We start from the raw sequence: 24,610 nt of genomic DNA on the forward strand, positions 1-24,610 counted from the left end.
GACAGCCTGTGTAAACCACATGAGCCAATTCCTTAAACTATGTCTGACTCGCTCTTCTCTCTCTCTCTCTTTCTCCATATATATAATTTTAATACAAAGATACATAATAAAATATCTTTATGATATATAATTATATGTTTTATATAAAATGATATCTATTTGAGTTCAGGTGACAGAGTAGAGATTATTGCAGTTGTCACCACATCTGGAATTTCTGGCCCTTTTCACCTTAAATTCAGGTGTACTTTATGAATAATAGGAGCGAAGGCTAACTCTATCAGGTCAGCATTTTAAAACCAGAAAAAGAGATGAAAAAGAGAGTTTCGAGACTGTATTATTCAAGGTTTAACTGAAACTGGTACTAATTTAGAAGCAGTAGCAAAGTCTCTTGTTGCTTCTGGAGCAAATCTCGATTACCACCGATGTGCAGAAACACTCTTTGACATTCTTGTGGTCAGGGAAAGCTGGCCCTAGGTGGTACACTGGCAGATGGCATGACGTGTACAGATGTCTGTGTGTTTGCAGCATAAGACCTAGAGACCATACAGTCATTTTCTCAGGTTTTAACAAGTTTTTCAGACGCTACCAATACCTGAAGAAAGGTTTTGAATATGAAGTAAAAAAGCTGCTGCTGTTCTTTGTGGGTTTTTTAAAAGATTTTTATTTTTTAGAGAGGGGATAGGAGGGAGAAAGAGAAGGAGAGAAATATTGATGTGAGAGAGTGAGACATCATTCAGTTGCCTCTCACACTCTCCCAACCTGGGACCTAGCCCTCAACACAGGCACATGCCTTGACTGGGAATCGAACCAGTAACCTTTCAGTTCACAGGCCAACACTGAGCCCACTGAGCCACACCAGCCAGGGCTGCTGTTCTTAAAGAGATTTTCAGAATTGGAGAGGAAAAAGCTGGCTATGTTGACTGGTGTTCTTCTGGCTAATGGAACACTTAATGCAGCCATTCTTAACAGCCTTTATAATAAGAATTTGGTTAAAGAAGTGGTTTCAGCAGCTTTTGTTATAAAGCTCTTTAAATCATGGATAAATGAAAAAGATATCAATGCAGTAGCTACAAGTCTTCAGAAAGTCAGCATGGGTAACAGACTGATGGAACTTTTTCCTGCCAATAAACAAAGCATTGAACACTTCACAAAGTACTTTACTGAGGCCACTTTTAAAAGTTTTCATACTATGTTTGGAATCAGCAAACCATAGGAGCCCGTAAGGAACTCCAGAAAGAACTTCAAGAACAGATGTCCCATGGTGATCCATTTAAGGATATAATTTTGTATATCAAGAAGTAGATGAAAAAAACAACATCCCAGAACCCACTGTCATTGGAATAGTCTCGTCTGGTGTAATGAGCACTGTGGAATGGAACAAAAAAAGGAACTTGTAGCAGAGCAAGCCATCAAGCACTTGAAGCAATACAGCCCTCTCCTTGCTGCCTTTGCTACTCAAGGTAAGCCTGGGCTGGTGCTGTTACGGAAGACTCAGGAGTATTGCTATAAAAACATTAATCTCACGAAAGGTTTCCAGAAAGTAATGGTTTTTTTGATGAAGCTGAAGTCCTGAATGAAGAGCCCATTCTGATGTGGTATAAAGATGCACATGTTGCAAAGGGAAAAACTGTCTTCCTTGAACATATGAAAAAGTTTGTGGAGTGGCTCAGAAATGCTGAAGAAGAACCTAAGTCTGAAGATGAAGAAGGTGAATGAATTTTGAAACTACAGCCTCAGTAAAGCAAACAGGAGTTTTAGATAAAATGTCATGTTTCATGTGTCCTTGTTCTTACATCTTACCTCCCTACATCAGACATAATATAAAGGCTTTCATAGCAAATTTTATTTTAACCATTTCTATGATTACTGGAAATGTTGGGTTTAGTTTCTAAAACCATATTTTAAGTAGCCACAGGAGCTATAGATTTGAATCTAATGTTACATTAGTCTTTTAGTTATCTTCTACCTCTTGTATTTTCTACTGTAGTAATATAATTTAAGGCCTTCCACAATAAATACAACTGTTCACTTTTCCCTAGGTTTTCTATATACACAGTTGTCAAGATATAATTTGGTTAAAAATAATGTTATAAAAATTCTGTTTGCAAATTCAACTGTAAAGCTATCCAAAGTCTCAAAAAACAATGATTTGTGTGATAATTTAGTATGCCCAAAGCCATCCTGATTGAGGAAAATCTCATATATGGTAACTGAATTCATTAACATGAATCTTGAGTATTTGGACCATTGCTTACATGTTATTTTTTTCTTGTACTTTTAACCCAAGATGTTCTTGAGCTTCATGGTTTGCTCTCTGGTTTTCATTCCTTAGTGAAGCCATGGAGAACAAGCTTGAAAGTGAGGTATTTGGGAAATTGTATGTGGCAGAGGTGGTGGGAAGAAGAAAATTTAGCTTTTTCCCATTGAGAAACTTCTGCATTCCGTTTGTATCTTTCCAGACCAAACAAATGGGTATTCTTTTCATACCATTTTCAACTGTACCTTAGAGAAGTGTTGTTATTTAACTGACTTAACACTTGTCATACACTTGGATTGATAGGAAAGGATTCATGAAATAGTGTGAGTAAAGAAATGACTTTACTAAACTCAGTAAATTATTGAAAATAATAAGTGTCAGCATGTTCTAATTGGAACTCTAAATATAACTCATATTTCCTATTGGCTTAGAGTATCTGGTGTAAAGAATGGAGTGCAATGATAATGATATATTCCCACTTGGTCATATAGGACCAGCTTCATTCTCTCAACATATTCACTAGTCACTCAAGCATCTGGCTATTAACATACCCTAGTAGCCTTTTTTTAATTGCCATGAGCCAAATATCTCTTCTATACAACTGATTCACCTGTTAAATGGCTGTCTTTTAATTTTCGTCTTTTCTGGCTGCCACCCATCTACATAGGTAGTCAGTAGAAAACAAAATATAACCACACTTCTTGGTGAAAAGACTTTATCTTAAAAGTGAATATTTTGGAAATTTCAATTGTTGAAAGAAACTATCTTGGATAGTTAGAGGATGAATGGAAATTGCCCCTTCCAAAGGTGCCATTTTTATGAGTCAAGAATTTGGTGTTTAACAGTTCATCTGGAAAGAATAACGTTTAGTACAATTTTAAATAAAGTTGTATAGGAATCTCAGAAAAAACATTATTACTGATACCACTATGAATGGTGTGAAACTACTAAAAGAATAACTTTGACCAAGTTTTCATGCACAGGCAAAATGTTTTCACTAGGTTTCAAAAATAAAGTCTATCCTTATACTTAAAAAATAAAATAAACTGATATCTATTTGTATTTATAATATATAAATATATAAATATTTTCAAATTTATAAATATACAGACATATATTAAACATCTACAAAGTTTCAGATATTCCAGCTGGCTTAGTAATGCTTTACCCTGTCTTAATTCTTTTTTTTCAGCTTCTTTATTCAAGAAGAGGGAGAGTTTATTATGACTTTCTCCAAAGTGATTGACTGCCAAATTTAATAAACTAGCATATTTCAATTTATTAAGTTACAAAATGTAACATTCTTAGGGAGTGCAATTTGTGGCAGATACTAGATAGTAACAAGAGAACTGGAGTGTTCTGTACCCCTAGGATGTGTGTGAACTTTGAAATATTGGTTAGAAGCTAGAAGGCAACTTTTTAAAAATCTATACATGCTGCGAAAAGAAGAAATGTTTATCAGATTTCAAGTGACACTGAAGTAAATCAATAATTGGCAGCTTTCCACATAAAATTTCACCAGCAAGTGAAAACTGTTTGTAGTAAACTAGACCAGGCAGTTAGGTATAAGATCTCTAACATCCACTCTATGCAAATGGGTACTGTGTGCTCTCTATTCAGTCTTTTGAAGACTGCCTGTAACAGTCACAGTTGTGGGAAGAAATAATCCCCCCCCCCCACTTTTTTTTTAGTTTTTTAAGTTGTATTAAAGTCTTAGCACCTTTGGCATTTTTGTCCAAAATGACTTCAGCATGTGAAGTGGAAACATTCCCCTCTTCATTTTCATTTCTACCCCATCATCTTTGTCTTTTATGACAAACAACATTTCTCCTTCAGCCACTGAAATGGTTCCTTCCAGCTGACCATCAACCGTATAGACGGCTTTGCAATGGCAGACAGGTAGTGTTCCTGATGTCCTCAAAGGGATCACCTGACTGTCAGTGTACCTGCCAACTGGGCTGCCCTGGTCCTGAGCACAGTTGTTGATTGTCAGAGTTAGACATCCAGCTCTGTCACAGGCCTGTTCCCTGTGTGCCTGGAGCCTGCCTTCATCTCACCAAGTCAGGCCTCAAATTTGGGGGCCTCTGGTCATAGTTTTTCCATATTTCAGGAGACTTCTGTTCATCTGTGATCCAAACTGGCTGGGTCTCCTTTCTTTGATCCATCTCATTGACTTTCTGTTGGAGCTTTTTCCTTGTCTGTTCAGGTAGGAGGTTGCTGAAATCCTCTGGTTTGCACCCAGCTTGAGAGAAAGCCCTGGCTTTAGACTCCTGGAGCAGTAGGTTGAAGGATGGGAGACCAGAGCTCTGGGACCAGCAGAGGATGCGCAGAAGCAGGGGGAGGAGGAGAGCCTGATGGGGAAAGGGGACATAAGCTTAGTTTTTTGTTTTGTTTTGATTTATTTTTCTGATGAATGGCCATAACTTTCCTTTGAATCTGCCAGCAAATTTGAGCTCCCTTTTGCTGTATCCTCTGACTTGGTATGCTTCATCAGCTGAGTGAATCTTCAAACTCCACATATTCAGGATGCTAACTTTGACCATGTGTCTTCCTTGCTTCTCCAGTTCTCACTATCCTCTTTTCTGCTTCAGCTGTATATTCTGAAACATGTTGAGAATGGGAATGTGGTTGGATTTCTGAGGAATGGGTGAGGAATCTGCTTTGCTGTCCTATGCCACTTGGTGTCGTGCCTTTTTAATACCTGCCCCCATTCTCTCACAGTACTGCTGTGCCAAGTCAGCCTCTTCACAATCCTGCTCAATTGACTTCTCCTTGGTTCAAGTTGCTCCCAGGGGCAATCATCCATCACTTTGAGGATGGAAAGGAAGGCTGTATATGCCCTACACCTGAAGTCTCCCTCCTCCTTTGAGTTCTTGTCAGGTAGGCATTTCTTCAAAAGATTCTTGAGTTGCTTTGCATGCTGAGTTCAATCTCTGTTCTTCCCCTTAGAAATCTGATGTGTTTCTCAAGAACATCAATTCCACACTATGTGTTTTTCTAAATTGTCAGCTTGATCCCAGAGCTCAGTGCCCAGTTCATGGTGCAGGGGGTGGGAAGTGTCCCCTTCCCCAGTAATCCCTTCACCCTCTCAATCCCCAGGAACTTTGTCCTGGGTGTCCTCACTGCTCCCCTCACCACCACCCCCATGACTCCTCAGCAAAATGGTCTGGAGAAGCAGTAGCTACAGTGTCCAGAGAATGAGGAGAGGGGGAGGACTTAATATTTTAAAACAAAGGTTTATCTTACTGTTGATTTTTATTTTTTAAGTATATTTTATTGACTATGTTGTTACAGTAGTTCCAATTTTTTCCCCTTTTCTCCCCTCTGCCCAGTACCCCACTTCCCTCCAGCAATCCCACCCCACTTAGCTCATATTCATGGGTCGTGCATATAAGTTCTTTGGCTTCACCCTTTCCTATATTATTCTTAACTTCCCCCTGTCTATTTTGTACCAATTGATTATGCTTCTTAATCCCTGCACCATTTTCCCATTCCTCCCCCTCCCTCCTCCCAGCTGATAACCCTCCAAATGATCCCCATACCTATGATTCTGATCCTATTCTGGTTTCTTTAGTTAGATTTTGTTTTTATTTTTTAGGTTCGGTTGTTGATAGTTGTGAGTTTGTTGTCATTTTAGTGTTTAGTTTTGATCTTCTTTTTCTTAAATAAGTGCCTTTGACATTTCATATAATAATGCCTTGGTGATGATGAACTCCTTTAGCTTCACCTTGTCTGGGAAGCACTTCATCTGCACTTACATTCTAAATAATAGCTTTGCTGGATAGAGTAATCTTGGTTGTAGGTTGCTTTTCATCACATTGAATACTACTTGCCAGTCCCTTCCTGCCTGCAAAGTGTCCTCTGAGAAATCAGCTGATATTCCTATAGGCACCCCCCTGTAGGCAACTCTCTGCCTCTCTTGCTGCCCCCAGGACTCTCTCTTTATCTTTCACCTTTGGCATCTCAATCATGATGTGTCCTGTCACGGTCCCCTCTGGGTCCAGCTCCCCCAGGACCCTCCATGCTACCCGGACCTGTATGTCCATCTCCTTCGCAAAATTTGGGAAAATTTCCTCACTGTTTTCAATTCTTGCTTCCTCATTCTGCACTGGTTGATTGTTTTTTTCTTCCTTACGTTCCAAATCATTGATTTGAACTCTGGTTTCCTTCCCTTCACCATTGGTTTTGTGTGGATCTTCCTTCGTTTCACTTAGCATAGCCTTCACTTCTTCTCTTATGCGTTTGCCATACTCAAGCATACCTGTCAAGTCTGTGAGCATCTTTATTATCAGTGTTTTGAGTTCTGCATCTGTTAGGTTGTCTATCTCCTCATCTGTGAGGTTGGCTATCTCCTCATCACTTAGTTCTCCCACTGGAACCTTGATTCGTTCCCCCTTTTGGGTCATACTTCTTTGTCTCCTTATTCTGACAGGCTCCTGTGTTTGTTTGTCTCCTTGTCCCAGGTAGAGTTGTCACTCCTGTTATGTTGTAAAAGTCAGAGCCTTAGGGATTCATCAGTACAGGGCAACCTGTTTCACCACATTGTGGTGCTGCATGTGGGGAAGGGTTCCATGAGGGAACAATGCCGCCAGCCCAGCACTAGCCCCTTTTCCAGGCACCTCTCACACTTCCGCATTGGATTGGCGCCCCTCTAGGTACTGCTCTGGCCTTCGCTCCCAGAGTGGGTGGGTCTGTAGATGTTCTAGGACCATGGGGGCCCTTTAAACACACAGACTCTGCTGAGACAGCAGTTTCTGCCTCCACCCCAACCCCCACTGGTCTGCACAGTCAGAAGCAACGAGGCTTTATTTCCCCCAGTGCTGGGACCGTGAGCTGCGAGGTCTGGTGAGGAGCTAGGAACACTCCCCAGGTGTCCCTCCTGACTTTTTAAAATGTGTGACTGCGCTTTCTGCCGGTCTGCCACTGCTGCCGCCACTACTGCCACCACCGCTGCCACCACCACACCACGTCCTCTCCACCCTGGCTCCACCCCTCTTACCTGTCTGGATGAGTATTTCTTTTTTATATCTTTGCTGGACTTCTATGCAGTTTGATTTTCTGGAACTTCTGGTTTCTTCTAGTTTTGAGGTACTCATATTCCTTCTTAGTTGTGGAGGGAGATATAGCTTGTCTGTCTATGTCCCAATCTTGGCCAGAAGTCTAAGCATTCTTTAAATCCAATTCCCATGGAAACCCTCTGAGTGGCCTTCTATCCTGTCTTCCCCACCTTCCAGTTTTCTGTTGAGACTTAGAAGCTTCCCAGGGGTGGCAGCGTGGCTCACGGCTTGGGCTACAGTTTCCAAAATCACAAGGAGCAGTTTCCCACAATCATTGATCTTAGAACAAATTTTGTTTATTGTCAGTGAGTATCACTGAAATATACAAGATCTGTCCAGAAGGTATCCAGCCATGTAAGATGAAAAATAGAGACTTTTATTGAAGAAGGTACAAGATGAAAGAAACAGTGTACCTAGGACAATGATGCCTCAATCCCCTTCAAAGTAGGCATCTTGGGACTTCACACAGTTCTCCCAATTGCCATCAGTGGCACTGTCATATTTTCCTGAAGTTCATCCTGGTCTGAAATCTCTTCCCTTTCAATGGTGATTTTTAGTTTTGGAAAAAGCCAAAAGTCACGGGGCACCAAATCTGGGCTGTATGGGGGCTGAGTCACCTGAGTAATTTGATGTTTTGCAAGAAAAAACTCTGTATGAAATGTGATACATGAGCAGACACATTGTTGTGATAAAGCTGCCAGTCACCAGTTGCCCATAGCTGCAGCCTTCCAAATCAACAGAATAGTTTCCACAGAGGAATGTTCAGGCTTAACACAAAATTTGATGCAGATTCATTGCTCTACTTGCTCAGTCATTTGTGACAGCCACACAGTACACGTGCTCATTCAATGGTGTCTCCCGCTCTCACTGACTAGTACAGTGAAGTCATCATTGTTCATGCATGAGCATTCCAGACCACTCTCCTTGGCTGCCAGGTTACAGAGATGTCATGCAAACCATTCTTGTTATATTATCAAGGACTGGACTTTTTCCAGACTACCTTCATATGTTCCTTGAGCAAGAGGTCTTGTCTGTTTCTTCAAACTGTATCTCCAGCATCATTACCAGCTCCTCATGGTGGCTCAATAAATATGTGTTAAATTAATAAATATGTCATTACAGCAACTTAGAGAAGGAATTTGACCATATGTATGAAGAGGCATAAAAGTGTTTAAACCCTATGACCTAATATTGGCCATTTGAGTAGTCTATCAATTTTAAAAAGTCCCAAGTATAGAAGAATCCTTATGCACAACAATGCTTATCAAATCATTATTTATGAGAAGAGATAAAAAGAGATGTATATCCCTGAACACTGTTGTTAAGGTGGTTGGGCATTGACCCACAAAGCAAAAGGTCACCAGTTCAATTCCTAGTCAGGGAACACATGCCTAGGTTAGGCGTTCAGTCGCTGGTATCAATCAATGTATCTCTCTCATTAATGTTTCTCTCCCTTTTTTGCTCCCTCCCTGCCCTTTACTCTAATAAATAAATAAATACTTCCTTTTAAAGCTTTTTAAAAATACAGGTGAATAGCAAAAGAATCTAATTGTATCCCATTGTCTGAAGTTGTATACAGCTTGTAAAAGTTGTATAAATTTATACAGAGCTTATAACATGGAAAACTACTTGTTGTATAATAACACATTTCACAAATAACATTCAAAATAACCCATAACATATAAATGCAACTTTCTAAAATGAACACACATGTACATACATATATATTTTATACGATAATATATTCATACAATATTATATATAACATTTTAATATATTTTTTATTTTTCAATTACAGTTGACATGCAATATTATTTTGTATTAGTTTCAGGTGTACAGCATAGTGGTTAGATAATTACATACCTTACCAAGTTCCCCTGGATATTTCAATTCCTACATGGCATCATACATAGTTATTATAATATTATTGATGGTGTTGCCTATGCCATACTTCAAACACATAGAAAACTACAGAATGAAAATCAGAACCATTATGAAGGGCAGCTCCAGGGAACACTGCTCACATTGAAGTCTGTGAATTTTCCACGATGGAATAGTTAACAGTGACTTTTGAGGGGAGGCCATATTTTTATATTTTGTCTGTGCATTTTAAAGTTTTCTGTGGTCGAAGGGTTTCTATTTTTCTAATATAAAAACATTTAAAATTTCAAAATAAAACATTTGATGTAAATTTTTTGTGTCAGGCTGACAAAAAAAATCTCTCATTTGGACATCACAGGGCAGAAATCCCTACTGGTAGCTGTTGAAAAGAAACGAACCCTTTGTCCACAATACAGGATTCATCCTTTGGTTATGGAGAGCAGAAGGGCAACAGAGGCAACACCAAGAATACCATTAATGTGTAGATTACCAGCTGCTTGGCCTAGATTCACAGGAAATGTTGGCCTTGAGACTTCAAGGAGCCTGTGGAGCCCACCTGGGATGTAAGCCATATGGTCAGTGGCTCCACAACAGTGGGAAAAGCAATGAGACCACAGGATGGGTCCCACTCTCAGTGTGTCCTCATCAATGGAATCCAGCTGAAGGATGGGCTGAGGTAAGAGTTCCCACCTTTCTTCAGTTGTGGGGGGAGATGGGTGAGTCATTCGGCTGTCAGCGAGGTGCAGGTGCCTGGTATTCCTAGAGCTTTCTCTAGTTCCTCTGCTGAGGATTCACCTGCATAACCCAAAACTACATGTTCACTTGTGAGCAGGTTTTCTTCAGAAATACAAGCACGACCTTCCTCATATTTAAGGCTAATCATTGTCATTCCAAGTGAATCTTACTACTTGGATAAGCTCCTAAATTAGATAAGTACCACTGAAAATTAGGCTCAGACTTGCATCTGGATATTTGGATTCAAGGCAGGAAGTCATTTGGGGGTTTAGATTTGGTTGATCTATAGGATGTTCTGAAAGAGCTTTCTACAGACAGAAGAGCAAGGGGAGCTCCAAGGAGCAGACGAAGTCCTGATGGGAGAAGACAGATGGGTAGATTCTAAAGCAAAACTTAGTTTACCACACAAGAGTTTTAGAATATATTTTCAAGCCTTTTTTTAAACTAACAAAATATGCATAACATAAAATTTACCATTTTTATCATTTTAAAGTGTATGATCCAATGACACTTAGTACAAGTTATGTAATCTTGTATAATCATCACCACAATCTAGTTCCAAAGCAATTTCATCACCCAAGAAGGAAATCACTTACCCATTAATCAGTCACCACCACCCCATGGAATCAACAATCTGCTTTCCATCTCCATTTGCCTCTTCTCGATATTTGATATAAATGGAATCATACAATATATAGCCTTTTGTAGCCTTTTGTGTCTGGCTTATTTCATTTCTCATAATGTCTTCAAGGTTCATCTATGAAGTACTTCATTCTTTTAAAAAATTCTCACCCAAGGACATGTTTATTGATTTTTAGGAGAGAGAGAGAGAGAGAAAGAGAAACATTGATCACTGCCTCACACATGTGCCCTAACTGGGGACAGAACCTGAAACCTAGATATGTGCCCTGACCAGGAATCCAACCCATAGCCTTTTGGTTTATGGGACAATACTTCATCCAACTGAGCTGCCCAGTCAGGACCTTCATTTCTTTTTTTCTTTTTTTAAAATATTTTATTTATTTATTTTTAGAGAGAGGGGAAGGGAGAGAGAAAGAAAGGGAGAGAAACATCAGTTTGGTTACCTCTGGTGCACCTGGCTCATAACCCAGGCACATGCCCTGACTGGGAATCAAACCGGTGACCATTTGGTTCACAGGCTGGCACTCAATCCACTGAACCACACCAGCCAGGGTAGGCCTTCATTCTTTTTATGGTCAAATAATATTCCATTGTATGTGTATACCACCATTTCTTTATCTATTTATAAGCTGATGGACATTTGTGCATGACATTGCCTTTTAAATCCTATAGGGGAAAAATAGTTACAAAACAAAAAACAAAAAAAGCATAATACTGCCTTTTATATTTAGCTATGTAGTTACATTTACCAGTGTTCTTTATTTCTTCATCTAATTTGAAATTACTTCCTGGTGTCTCTTTATTTCAGCTTAAAGTGATAAACTTCATCACCTTTGTTCATCTGGGACTGTCTGAATTTCTCCTTTATTTATTTATTTTAATATTTTTTTAAAATTTTAGTTAGAGGTAACATACAATATTATATTAGTTTCAGGTGTGCAACATAGTGGTTAGACATTTATATAACTTTCAAAATGTTCACCCTGATAAATCTAATGCCATCATGGCATCATATATAGTTACTAAAATATTATTGATTATATTTCTTGTGATGCATTTACATCCCCAAGACTATTTTGTAACTACTAATTTGCACTTCCTCATCCCTTCACCTTTTTCACCCAGCCCCTCAACCCCTCTCACAATAAAATGTCCTCTGTATCTATTACTTTATTTGTTTTGCTTGTTCATTTATTTTGTTTTTTAAATTCCACATATGAGTGAAATCATCTGGTATTTGTCTTTCTCTGTCTGACCTATTTCACTCAGCACAATACTCTCTAGGTCCCTTCATGTTGTTGCAGATGGCAAGATTTCATTCTTTTTTATGGCTGAGTAATATCCTATTGTATAAATGCATCACTTCTTCTTTATTCATTCATCAATTGATGGGCACTTAGGTTGCGTCCATAGCTTGGCTATTGTAAATAATGCTGCAATAAACATATGGATGCACATGTCTTTTCAAATCAGTGTTTTGGGTTTGATTGGATAAATACCCAGAAGTGGAATTGCTGGGTCCTTCTTTGTCTCTTGTTATAACTTTTGTTTTTAAAGTCTACTTTGTATATTTACAATAGCTAGGATACAGAAACAGCCCAAGTGCCCATTAGTAGATGAGTAGATATAAAAGCTGTGGTACACTTCTGGTCAAAATAGAGGGGAAAGTAGACACACTTTGCTTCCTTGAGCAACCATAAAAATAATTAGAACTAAATCTCAAAAAAAATAACACAGAGAACTGTTAGAAAATCAGACTGTATGGAAGTCCAACAACCAAGGATTTAAAGAAGCCACAATCATCCAGATGGGGAGGAGGGACAGAGACTTGGAGATGGGCATAGAGGCAAGGAGAAGCGATGTGACACAGAAAGGCAGTGGTGGAGGCAGAACAGGCACAAGGGGTCCCACAGTCATGTGTGGTGGATAAAAATCAGGAGGAATACCTTGGGAGCAAAGGATCCTAGCCCCAGGCCAGACTGCATAACCCAGGGTGCCAGTGCCAGGAAGATAAATCCCCATTACTTCTGGCTATAAAAACCAGGGTGGGGGGGGTGTTGGGGTAGTGGAAGAAACTGATGGATTTTCAGGAAACTTCACTTAAAGGACATGCATGGTCTTAAAACATATACAAACCTACCCACTCTGGGATTCAACACCAGGGCAACAGCTGTAAGGGCACCGGTTGCATACGGGGAGTGGGTGAAGTGACTGGAAATGGAGAGAGTGCTGAGCAAACCCCCAGAAGCCAGGCAGCAGCATAGTTCCCTCTGTGACCCCTCCCCCACACACAGAGCCACAAAGCAGTGAAGCAGGTTGCCCCCTCATTGATAAATACCTAAGGCTCTGACTCATACAATTTACAGGTGCCTTTTACAGGGAGTCAAAGCAGCTCTACATAACACACAGAAACAAATACAGGGAGGCTGCCAAATTGAGGAGACAAAGAAATATGGCCCAAGTGAAAGAATAGAACAAAATCTCAAAATAAATAAATAAATAAATAAACAAAATGGAGATAGCCACCCTATCAGATGCAGAGTTCAAAACACTAGTGATCAAGATGCTCAAAGAACACATTAAGTACAGCAACAACATAAAGGAAGAAATGAAGTTTACACCAAGTGAAATAAATCTACAGGAAACCAAAGGTGAAGGGAAGAAAGCCAGGATTCAGGTCAACAACTTGGAACAAAAGGAAGAAATAAACATTCAACCAATAGAGAAAGGAGAAACAGAAATTTTAAAAAACGAGGACAGTATAAGAAGACTCTGGGACATCTCCAAACGTGCCAACATCTAAATCATAGGGATACCAGAAATAGAAGAGGAAAATCAAGAAATTGAAAACTTATTTGAAAAAAGTATGAAAGAAAACTTCCCTAGTTTGGCAAAGGAAGTAGACATACAAGTCCAGGAAGCAAAGAGAGTCCTAAACAAGCTAGACCCAAAGAGGACCACACCAAGATACATCATAATTAAAATGCTGAAGTTAAAGATAAAAAGATAATCTTAAAAGCAGCAAGAGAAAAGCAGAGAGTTACCTACAAAGCAGTTCCCATAAGACTGTCAGCTGATTTCTCAAAATAAACTGCAAGCAAGAAGTATTCAAAGTGATGAAAAGCAAGGACCTACAACCAAGTTTACTCTCTCCAGAAAACATTTCATTTAAAATGGAAGGGCAGATAAAGTGCTTCCCAGACAAGGTAAAGCTAAAGAAATTCATCATTACCAAGTCATTATTATAGGAAATGTTGAAGGGACTTATTTAAAAAAAGGAGATCAAAACTATGAATAATAATATATCAACAAACTCAAAAAATATCAACAACTAAATCTGGGGGGGGGGGGGGGGAAACCCTGAGCAAACAACCAGAACAAGAACAGAATCATAAGTATGGGGATCATTTGGCAGGTTATAAGCTAGAAGGGAGAAGTGGGAGACAGGGGGAAACGGTGCAGGAATCAAGAAGCATAATTGGTAGGAACAAAATAGGGGATGTTAAGAATAGTATAGTAAAGGGTGAAGCCAAAGAACTTACATGCAAGACCCATGGACATGAACTAAGGGTGGGGGGTATTGCTGGGAGGAAGCGGGTTACCAGGAAGAAGGGGATTAAGGGGGGAAATTGGGACTACTGTAATAACAATCAATAAAATATACTTAAAAAAATAAAAGCTGTGGTGCATTTACACAATGGAATACAACTCGGCCTTTAAAAAAAGAAAGAAAGAAAGAAAATCTTAAATGTTGTGACAGCATGGACAGTCCTGGAGATTATTATGCTAAGTTAAATAAGCCAGTCAGGGAAAGACAAATACCATATGATCTCACTTATATGTGGAATCTAATGAACAAAATAAACTGATGAACAAAATAGAAAGAGAGACATAAATACATGGAACAGACTGATAGCTGTCAGAGGGGTGGAGGGTTTGGTGGACTGGATGAAAGAAGATGAAGGAATTAGCCAAAAAACATATATACATAACACATAGACACAGACAACAGTGTGGTGTTGGACAGAGGGAAAGGGGGAAGTAGGTGAAGGTTGGCAAAGCAGGGGAAATGGGGATGGAGAGAGACTTTATTTGGGACAATGGACACATGATGCAGTAGGCAGATGATGTTTTATGGAGTTGTACACTTGAAACCTATAAGGTTTTGTGAACCCCTGTCACTCCAATAAATTCAATTTTTTAAAAAGTCTATTTTGTTTGAAATATATATTGCTATCCCCGCTTTTCTTTTCATTTCTTTTTTCATAAAATATATTTTTCCATCCATTTACTTTCAGTCTGTGTGTGTCTTTCTATTGAAGTGAATGTCTTGTAGACCGCATATACATATATGGGTCTTATTTTCTTATCCACTCAGCTAGCATACGTCTTTTGATTGGAGCATTTAATTAGTTTACATTTAAAGTAATTATTGGTCCTAGTTGATAGCTCAGTTGGTTAGAGCATCATCTCAATACACCAAGTTTGCAAGTTCAACCTCCACTCAAGGCACATAGAAGAAGCAACAAATGCATAAAGAAGTGGGAAAATAGGACTTCCGGCCAAGATGAAGACCTAGACAGACACACTGCATCTCCCTCCATAGCTAAGAAGGAATACAACTACCTCAAAACTAGAAATAACAAGAAGCTCCAGAAAATCAAGCTGCATGGGAGTCCAACAAACAAAGATATAAAGAAGAAATACTCATCCAGACAGGTAGGAGAGGCGGAGCTGGGGCGGAGAGGATGTGGTGTGGTGGCAGCAGCGGCAGTGGAGGCAGCAGCGGCGGCAGCGGCAGGCTGGCAAAAAGCGCAGTCACATGTTTTAAAAAGTCCAGAGGGACACCTGGGGAGTGTTCCCAGCTCCTCACCGGACCTCACAGACCACAGTCAGAGCACCAGGGAAAATCAAGCCTCAATGCCTCTGACTGTGGAAACCAGTGTGGGGTTGGGGCAGAGGCAGAAATTGCCAGTATCTCGGCAGAGTCTACTTGTTTAAAGGGCCCCCATGGTCCTAGAATGTCCGCAGACCCACCCACTCTGGTAATGACGGCCAGGGCAGCAGCTAGAGGGGCGCCAGTCCGGTGCTGAAGTGGGAGAGGTGCCTAGAAAAGGGGCTAGTGCTGGGCAGGTGGCATTGTTCCCTCTCAGACCCCTCACCCACATACAGCACCACAACGTGGTGCAACAGGTTGCCCTGTACTGATGAATCCCTAAGGCTCTGCCCCTTACAATGTAAAGAAGTGATTGCTCTACCTCAGACGCAGAGGCAAACAAACACAGGAGCCTGTCAGAATGAGGAGACAAAAAAAGTATGGTCCAAAAGGGGAAATAAATCAAGGTTCCAGTGGGAGAACTAAGCGACAAGGAGATAGCCAACCTCACAGATGAGGAGATAGACAACCTAACAGATGCAGAATTCAAAACACTGGTGATAAAGATCAAACATGTCAAAAGTGGTTTGCAAAGTTTTGTGCTGGAGATTTCTTGCTGGATAATGATCCACAGTTGGGTTTACCAGTTGAAGTTGATAACGATCAAACTGAGACATTGATTGAGAACAATTAATGTTATACCACATGGGAGACAGCCAACATACTCAAAATATTCAAAGCAGAAAAGTTACTGGTGAAAATAAAAAAATATATCTTTTATTTTATGGAAAAAAATAAATGGATTTTTTTGGTCAACCCAACACTTTTATTTAATTAGTTTCAATGTTCCTAGTCAGCATTCTTGCAACATCATAGTTGCTCTTTAAGTGAAAGCATAGCATTCATGGAGCACATTTCACTGAGTACCCAGGCTATGAGCAAAATGAAGACTTGTAGAGGAAGTTCTTAACTCCTGCCCAAGATAGAGATACCAAAGCTAAACAGAAAATGTAACAATTCATTATCGCCCATCTTGAAAGCATATGTTTACTACCTATTTCTAAGTGGATAATCCAAAGATATCTTATATCTTTTGATAGTGAATTAATAATAACATAAAATAATTATGGCTATTTAATGTTTTAAGACTCCTGGACATGCTCATGAAAAGCTAAGGTGTCTCCTATTTTCTTCTATCCTATGCAATTTTGAGATTACAAAAGACACAGGACAGAAAGTCTAATAATAAAAGCAAGAACCTCACAGTTTTGACTATGCCAGGAATCCCATTATTCTTTAAGAATTAATGTAACATAATAATTATTCATATACAAAACCCATATTTGGATAAGCCAGAGACTTCCGGTCAAGATGGAGGCATAGACAGACACGCTGCGTCTCCCTCCACAACCAAGAAGGGATACAACTACCCCAAAACCAGAAACAACCAGAAGCCCCAGAAAATCAAACTGCATGAAGTCCAGCAAACAAAAATATAAAGACAAATACTCATCCAGACAGGTAGGAGGGACAGAGCCAGGGCGGAGAGGATGTGGTGTGGTGGCAGCAGCAGCGGCGGCAGCGGCAGGCCGGCAGAAAGCACAGTCACACGTTTCAAAAAGTCAACACCGGCAACTCCTGCGGCGCACCTGAAACCAAGCTGTATTGACTCTGTCTTTCCCTTGGACCCTTCAGCTGCGAAGAGAGGGGGGGTCTGCTGCATGGGCAACAGCAGACCCTCCATATCACCCTGCCCAGGCTCTGTAGCTTCAGCTTCACTGGAGAGGACACTCCAGCGTCATCACAAGATGTCGATTCAACATGGGAGGAGACAGATACCGTGTCACTCCCGAGTCGGACTGCACAACCATTCTCGGCGGTGCAGATAGACTCTGAAGAAGCTACACCATCGTCTCTCGAGACGGACGGCTGCCGACGGTGATAAAGATGCTCACAGGCCTGACAGATATGCTTGAGTATGGCAAACACATAAGAGAAGAAGTGAAGGCTATGCTAAGTGAAACTAAGGAAGATCCACACAAAACCAATGGTGAAGGGAAGGAAACCAGAGTTCAAATCAATGATTTGGAACATAAGGAAGAAAAAAACCAGTCAACCAGTGCAGAATGAAGAAACAAGAATTGAAGAAAATGATGAAAACTTCCCAAATTTTGCGAAGGAGATGGACATACAGGTGTGGGTAGCACAGAGGGTCCTGGGCGAGCTGGACCCAGAGGGGACCGTGACAGGACGCATCATGATTAAGATGCCAAAGGTGAAAGATAAAGAGAGAGTCCTGGGGGTAGCAAGAAAGAGGTGGAGCGTTGCCTACAGGGGGGTGTCTATAGGACTACCAGCTGATTTCTCAGAACACCTTTTGCAGGCAAGAAGGGACTGGCAAGCAGTATTCAATGTGATGAAAAGCAACCTACAGCCAAGATTACTCTATCCAGCAAAGCTATCATTTAGAATGGAAGGGCAGATAAACTACTTCCCAGACAAGGTAAAGCTAAAGGGGTTCATCATCACCAAGCCATTATTATATGTAATGTTAAAGGGACTTATTTAAAAACAAGAAGATCAACACTATGAACATAAAAATGACAACAAACACAACTATCAACAACTGAATCTAAAAAATAAAAACAAAAACAAACTACGCAATCAACCAGAACAGGAACAGAAACATAGGTGTGGGGATCATTTGGAAGGTTATCAGCTGAGAGGGGGAGGGGAGAAATGGGTAAATGGTGCAGGGACTAAAAGGCATAATTCGTTTGTACAAAACAGACAAGCGGAAGTTAAGAATAATATAGGAAAGGATGAAGCCAAAGAACTTATATGCATGGCCCATGGACATGAACTAAGGGGTGGTGGGATTGCTGGAGGTAAGGGGGGGTACGGGGAAGAGAAGAGCAAAGGGAAAGAAATTGGGACTACTGTAACAACATTATAAAATATATTTTTTTAAGTAAATAAATAAATAAATTTTTAAGTGAAAATACAAGTTGATCTCTCTCTCTCTCTCTCTCCCTCTCTGTCTCTTTCTCTCAAATCAATAAATAAAAATTTTAAAGATAAAGATATAATAAAATTAAAAGTATAAAAACATAATAAAATAAAAATAAATTGATTATTGATAAGTACATAGTTATTGTCATTTTATTATTCATATTTACATTCCTTTCCCTCCCTTCTTCTTAAAGAAGTTCCTCTAACATTTCTTGTAATACTGGTTTTGCGATGAGAAACTCAGTTAGCCTTTCTATATCTGGGAAGCTTTTTGGTGTGAGCCTCTTTGGGTTTATCTTGTTTGGGACCCCCAGCACTTCCTGGACTTGTATGTCTATTTCCTTCACCAGGTTAGGAGTTTTCAGTCATTATTTCTTCAAATAAATTTTCAATGCCTTGCACTCTCTCTCCCTTCTCCTTCTGGTATCTCTATGATGTGAATATTTTTACACTTGATATTGTCCCAGAGGTCTCTTAATCTATCCTAATTTTTTTCTTCTTGCTGTTCTGATTGGGTTTTTCTGGTATGTTGTCTTCCAAATTGCTGATTTGATTCTCTATCATCTCATCTGCTGTTGATTTCATCTAACTTATTCTTCATTTTATTTACTGTATTCTTTATTTCCGACAGTTTTTTTTTTTTATGGTTTCTCTCTTAGTGTAAGTTCTCACTGAGTTCATCTATTCTTCTCCAAAGTTTATTGAGCATTCTTATAACAAGTGTTTTGAATTCTGCATCTTGTAGATTGCTTGTCTCCATTTTATTTAGGTTGTTTTTCTGAAGTTTTGATCTGTTCTTTCTCTTGAGAAATGTCTCTTTGTCTCCTCATTTTGGCTGCCTCCCTGTGCTTGTTTCTATGTGTCAGGTATAGCTGCTATGTCTCCCAATCTTGGTAAAATGGCCTTATATAGTAATTGTCCTGTGGGGCCCAGTGATGCAGTCTCCCTGGTCGCCTAAGCCGGCTGCTCCAGATGGTTTCTTGTCTGCACTGTGTGTGCCTTCCTGTTGTAGTTGAGCATTGCTTGCTGTTGGCACATCAATAGGAGGGATTAACCCTCAGCTGACTGGTTATGAGGACTGACCATGAGAACAGTGGAGGAGCTGTTTTGCAAGGGCTGACCTTAAACAGGATTTGCTTTAGTAGAACTCTGGTGCCTGCCAAATCTGTCCTTTGGGTGTATCATTCATTAAGTGGTATTCTGGTGCAGTCTGAAGCTACCCAACTGGTGTGTTTGTTTCAGGACCTCTTCAGAGGAGCAGGTCAAGGTTACCTGTGCCCTGCCTGGAGCCACCTGACATGAACCACAAAGTGATCTTCAGATGGTTGCCACTTGTACTGAGATTAAAGGTGCCTGGGAGAGGCTAAGCTGTGCACGAAGGCCAATTGCCACTAGCACCAAGCTTGGGGCTGCTTAGCAAGAGGTACTAAGTACAACTTATACCAAGACAAAGTGCTACTTGTTTTGGGTTTGTGAACCTTTGAAAGATTTTAGAAAAGTCTACAGCATGAACCAAGATAGGCCATTTGTTGGAACCGTGACTGGAAGCAGCTTGGATGAGACTGAAAGTTGGGTGGGGTGGTGTCTCAGAGAATCACCATGGTGAGACCAACAGTGGTTACTTAGGCTGATAGAGACCCAGATATGGTGCCCACCTACACCTGCAGAAGGAGCTCAGCAAAGGAACAATGGCTTCTGCCAGCACTTCTTTCTGGGGAAAAGTTGCCCCTCTAAGCCTCACCCTGAAGGCAGAAAATTCAGCTCCCCCCTGTATGTCCCTTGTACCTTTTGAGCTTCTGCCCCAGAGCTGGAGCTCAGAGTGAGTCCATCAGTAAATAAGAGAAACACCTGGGACTCCAGAATCCCTTCATCTCACTCAGCCACAATTCCCACTGATTTTCACAGCTGGAAGTTTTAGATACTTCTCTTCCTGGTGCTAGAATCCTGGGCTAGGGGAACTGGTGTGTGGCTCCTTAGGAGGACCTATCCAGCTAAAATATTTCTCTCAGTTCTCAACCCCTACATGTGCATGTGGGACCAGCACATTTGTGTCTCCTCCTACCAGTCTTGATGTGACTTTTTTTTTATATTCTTAGCTATAGAACTTCTACTCAGTTATATTTCAGGCAGTTCTCAATGGTTGTTCTGTAGTTTAGTTGTAATTTTGATATGGTTTTTGGAGAAGGTGCATATAGCATTTACCTACTCTGTCATCTTGACTGGAAGTTTCTCCTTTATTTCTTTTTTTAAACGGGCCATTTTAATGTTCTTTACAATAAAATAAATAGTTCTCTTGATGGCTGCAGATGTGTAAGCCATTGTAATATTGTACTAAGCAGAAACATCATAGTGAAGTTTTCCTGATTGGTGCATAGTCTTCAATAATTACATGGAGTTACTTGTATGAAACTACTGTCAAACCAGTAAGACTGCATTTATACACCCATCATTTTCAGGATTATTGGTAACCTGAGCATATATTCCCCAAATAACCTTGGCTCCTTGTGTCACAAGGCACAACTCGCTTACATTTACCTCGATGACAGTACCTTTGGTAATAACACCCGAAGTTGTATAAAGTGGGGATGAGGGATTCTTCTTTACACCAAATATTGGAAGGCAAAAGGTGACTTTCAGTTCAGGATGTAGTATATGGGCTTTCTTGAAACGTAAACCCATTGGCCTAATGAATCTTTCATATTTAGGTGGTTTTTGAGTAAAGCCATCTCCAAAAAAGCAGACTTTAGTAAACATCCTCTTCCAAGCTTTTGTCTTTCTCTTTTCAGTTTGAATAACTTTTAATACCTCTGTTTCTCCCTGGGCACACACTTTGAGCAGAGGAACTTCCCATTTTCCTGCTTTCTCTTTTCATTGTTTAATCATATTGGAAGGTACTTTAGCTCGGGGCTGTCCCTTTTTGTCCAGTAGATATGCGGGTACTGCTTCTTGTGGAGTCTTTTCATCATCCTTTTGTTTGATGTTTCTGTTTTCATGCATCTTGATAGTCTTTTTTATTTGTATTTTCTTAGCATCATGCTGTTTATGGTAGAGCTTAGCCTTCAGACCAATCTTTTTTTGTTGTTGTTGTCTTCTTTGAACATTCATGAGCCTCTCAACCTTCCTTCTTTCTGTTTTTCTCATAGTAATCCAAACAATATTCATAGAACTTATGGTGTAACTCAATAAACTCATTTTGTGAGATGATTATGGCTGCTGGGAGTCCCCTGCGCATGAAAAAGATTTCAACTTTCGGGTCTCAGAGACCCACAAACCAACTTCAAGCAACCCATGACACGAAAGGGTCATTTCTCTCTCTTTTATTTATGAAGGATACTTTTGCCTTATATAGACTTTTTCGTTGAGTTTAATCAGACTTTAATTTGTCGTCCCACTTTCTTCTGGAATCTATAGTTTCTGCAAAGAAATTGGCTGTTAGTCTCATTGAGGTTCCCTTATATGTGGCTACTTCTCTCTTGCTGCTTTCAAGTTCTTTGTTTGCCTCTGGGTTTTGACAGTTTTAATTAGAATGTGTCTCTGAGTGAATTTTTTTGAAATAATTCTGCTTGGTTTTTTTTTTTTTTTGAGATTATTGAATTGTAGATTTATTAATTTCATTATATTTGAAGGGTTTAGCCATTATTTCTTTAAATACTCTTTTTAATGCTTTCTCTTTCTTCTTCCTTTGGTGACTCCCATGCTATATATGTTGATATGTTGAATGAGATCTCACAGATTTCTAAGGCTCTGTTGTTTTTATTTACTCTTTTTCCTTTCTGCTCCTCAAACCACATAATTCAATGGACTTATCTTCAAGTTTGCTGATTCTTTTCTTCATGTTCAAATCTGCTGTTGAAACCCTCTGGTAAAATCTTTATTTTGGTTACTGTACTTTAAGCTCCATAATTTCTATTTGGTTCCTTTTTAAAATTCCTGTCTCTTTAGTGATATTTTCTATAGGATTAAACATAGTTCTCCTGGCTTCCATTACTTATTTATCCATAGTTTCCTTTCTCTCTTTGAATATATTTAAGAAAGTTGATTTAAATTCCTTCTCTGTAAGCCCAAAGTCTGGACTTCCTCAGGAATAGTTTTTCCATTCCTTTTTTGCCTGTGAATGGGCCATACTTTCTGACTTCATTGAATGCCTCATAATTTTTGTTGATGACTATATATTTAAAGTATTATTATGTGATAACTCTACAAACCATATTTGTCACCCTTCCGTGGGGATTGTTTTTGTTGTTTATTGTGGGTTATAGTTAGTTGTTTGATGACTTTTATGAACTATTTTTGTATAGACTTTATTCTTTGTGTGTGGTCACTGAAGTCTCTGATCTGTTATCATAGTGGCCAGCTAGTGATTTGACAGAGGTGTCTTTAAATATATGGAGAAAAATATAAAACATCTCTCAGTTTTTGGAGATGAGGTGTGTGTGTGTGTGTGTGTGTGTGTGTGTGTGTGTGTGTGTGTTGAGCATGCCTTCAACACCCATCTCTGCAGTTTACAACTCTTGTCTTTGTCATTACTTCCTGCTTGTGTGGAGATTGAACATCAGCCAGAGATGTGGTCTCATGGCCTTCTCAGGTCTTTTCTGATTTGCCCCAAACTGGGCATGAACATGACCTTCAAGATTCCCGTGAATATGTGAAAGTTTTCACAGCCCTTATTGCCCATGGCAACTCACTCCCCAGCTCTTTCTCCCAGGCTTCTCTCCACATCCATTATTTGCCTCAGCTGACGTTTTTGCCCCAGTGACAGCCGCCGGTTCTTTGGCATTTAAATAGTTTTGGCACATGGTCTTTGCCTTAGTTCATTCTCTACCCTGAGAGAGTTCTGAGCTAGAGGAAATAAAGGTAACCCATTTACATTCATCCTGCAAGGAGCCTCCTGACAAATCAAAACAGAAAGTCACAGTGCTCTCTGATAGTGTCCATGCTGACTCCTTCAGCACCAGGAACCCACACGTGTGGCACTGTCTTCAAGATCACAGCTCATCAGGGGAGGGGGATGGACCAAGGATTACCAAGACAATGCAGAGCTGTCCTATTCAGTTTCTGTTGCCTTCTATATTTTTAGCATTTTGTTGGTAGCTATGCACACACCATATTTTTCCAAAATTATGATAAAGCTCGTTTTGACAGCTTTTGTTAGTCTTTTCATTGTTCTGTGTAAGGACAGACCTTTGAAGTTACTTATGTCACCATTTTCTCTGATGTCACACCATTCAGCCTCTTTTAAATTGTACTTATGCATCACAATCCTGGCCTTCTAAGGACTTTCAGGAAACTCATTTATTTAGTCACAGTGATTAAATATCTACTTTGTTTGGAGTACTGTGTATAAGAAGTAAAATTTGAATAAAAACAATCAATCTCTCTCAGCCATGAAGGATGACACAGCCTAAGTGTAGGAGGGAAGATGGATAAAGAAATTATAACACAACATAATGAGCATTTTATTTATCCTGTTTGTGTGTTTTAAACTCAACATCATTAATATTCTATAAAGACAGTATTATTTTATATGGGCCCATTGTTACCAATTGATTTTTTGGCTTTCCCTCTTTCCTATATTAGGCTGGCCAAAAGTCTTGTTCGGTTTTTTTTTCTGCAAGATGGACAACTCTAGTAACACTTAGTTGTCTTTAACTTCATTGAAAACAATTCTGTTAGATTGTATTCTGACAGCTGTCATATCAGTGTGCATTTAAAAAAATTTATCAAAATCTGTGAATTTCTATGTAGCCATTTTAATATTTAAGATGAAAGTAAATGAGCAATATTTTTGGCATGTTATGCCTTATTATTTCAAAAAATGTAAAAATGCAACTGAAACACAAAAAAGATTTGTGCAGTGTATCAGAAGGTGCTGTGACTGAATGTGTCAAAATGGTTTGCAAAGTTTCATGCTGGAGATTTCTTGCTGGACAATGTTCTACAGTCAGGTAGACCAGTTGAAGTTGATAATGATCAAATCAAAACATTAATTGAGAAAAATCAATATTATTCCACTCAGAATAAAGCCAACATACTCAAAATACCTAAATCAAACATTCAAAATCGTTTTCACCAGCTTGGTTATGTTAATCGGTTTGATGTTTGGGTTCCACTTAAGTTTAGCAAAAAAAAAAAAAAAAAACCCTTCTTGAC

General features: G+C 39.5%; 4 pseudogenes; 1 reads left to right on the top strand and 3 right to left on the bottom strand.

Annotated features, from left to right (window-relative positions):
* Positions 1-239: 239 nt before the first annotated feature.
* LOC150006720 (eIF5-mimic protein 2-like) lies at positions 240-1,716 on the top strand (annotated as a pseudogene).
* A 2,157-nt stretch (positions 1,717-3,873) lies between these two features.
* Positions 3,874-4,748, bottom strand: LOC150006721 (formin-binding protein 1 pseudogene; annotated as a pseudogene).
* Positions 4,749-4,786: 38 nt separating this feature from the next.
* Positions 4,787-5,299, bottom strand: LOC150006722 (formin-binding protein 1 pseudogene; annotated as a pseudogene).
* A 15,596-nt stretch (positions 5,300-20,895) lies between these two features.
* Positions 20,896-21,692, bottom strand: LOC150006723 (ribosome biogenesis protein NSA2 homolog; annotated as a pseudogene).
* Positions 21,693-24,610: the final 2,918 nt, after the last annotated feature.

Source organism: Furipterus horrens, unplaced genomic scaffold (genome assembly GCF_987537825.1).
Source record: "Furipterus horrens unplaced genomic scaffold, mFurHor1.1.pri manual_scaffold_6, whole genome shotgun sequence".
NCBI classification, from domain to species: Eukaryota; Metazoa; Chordata; class Mammalia; order Chiroptera; family Furipteridae; genus Furipterus; species Furipterus horrens.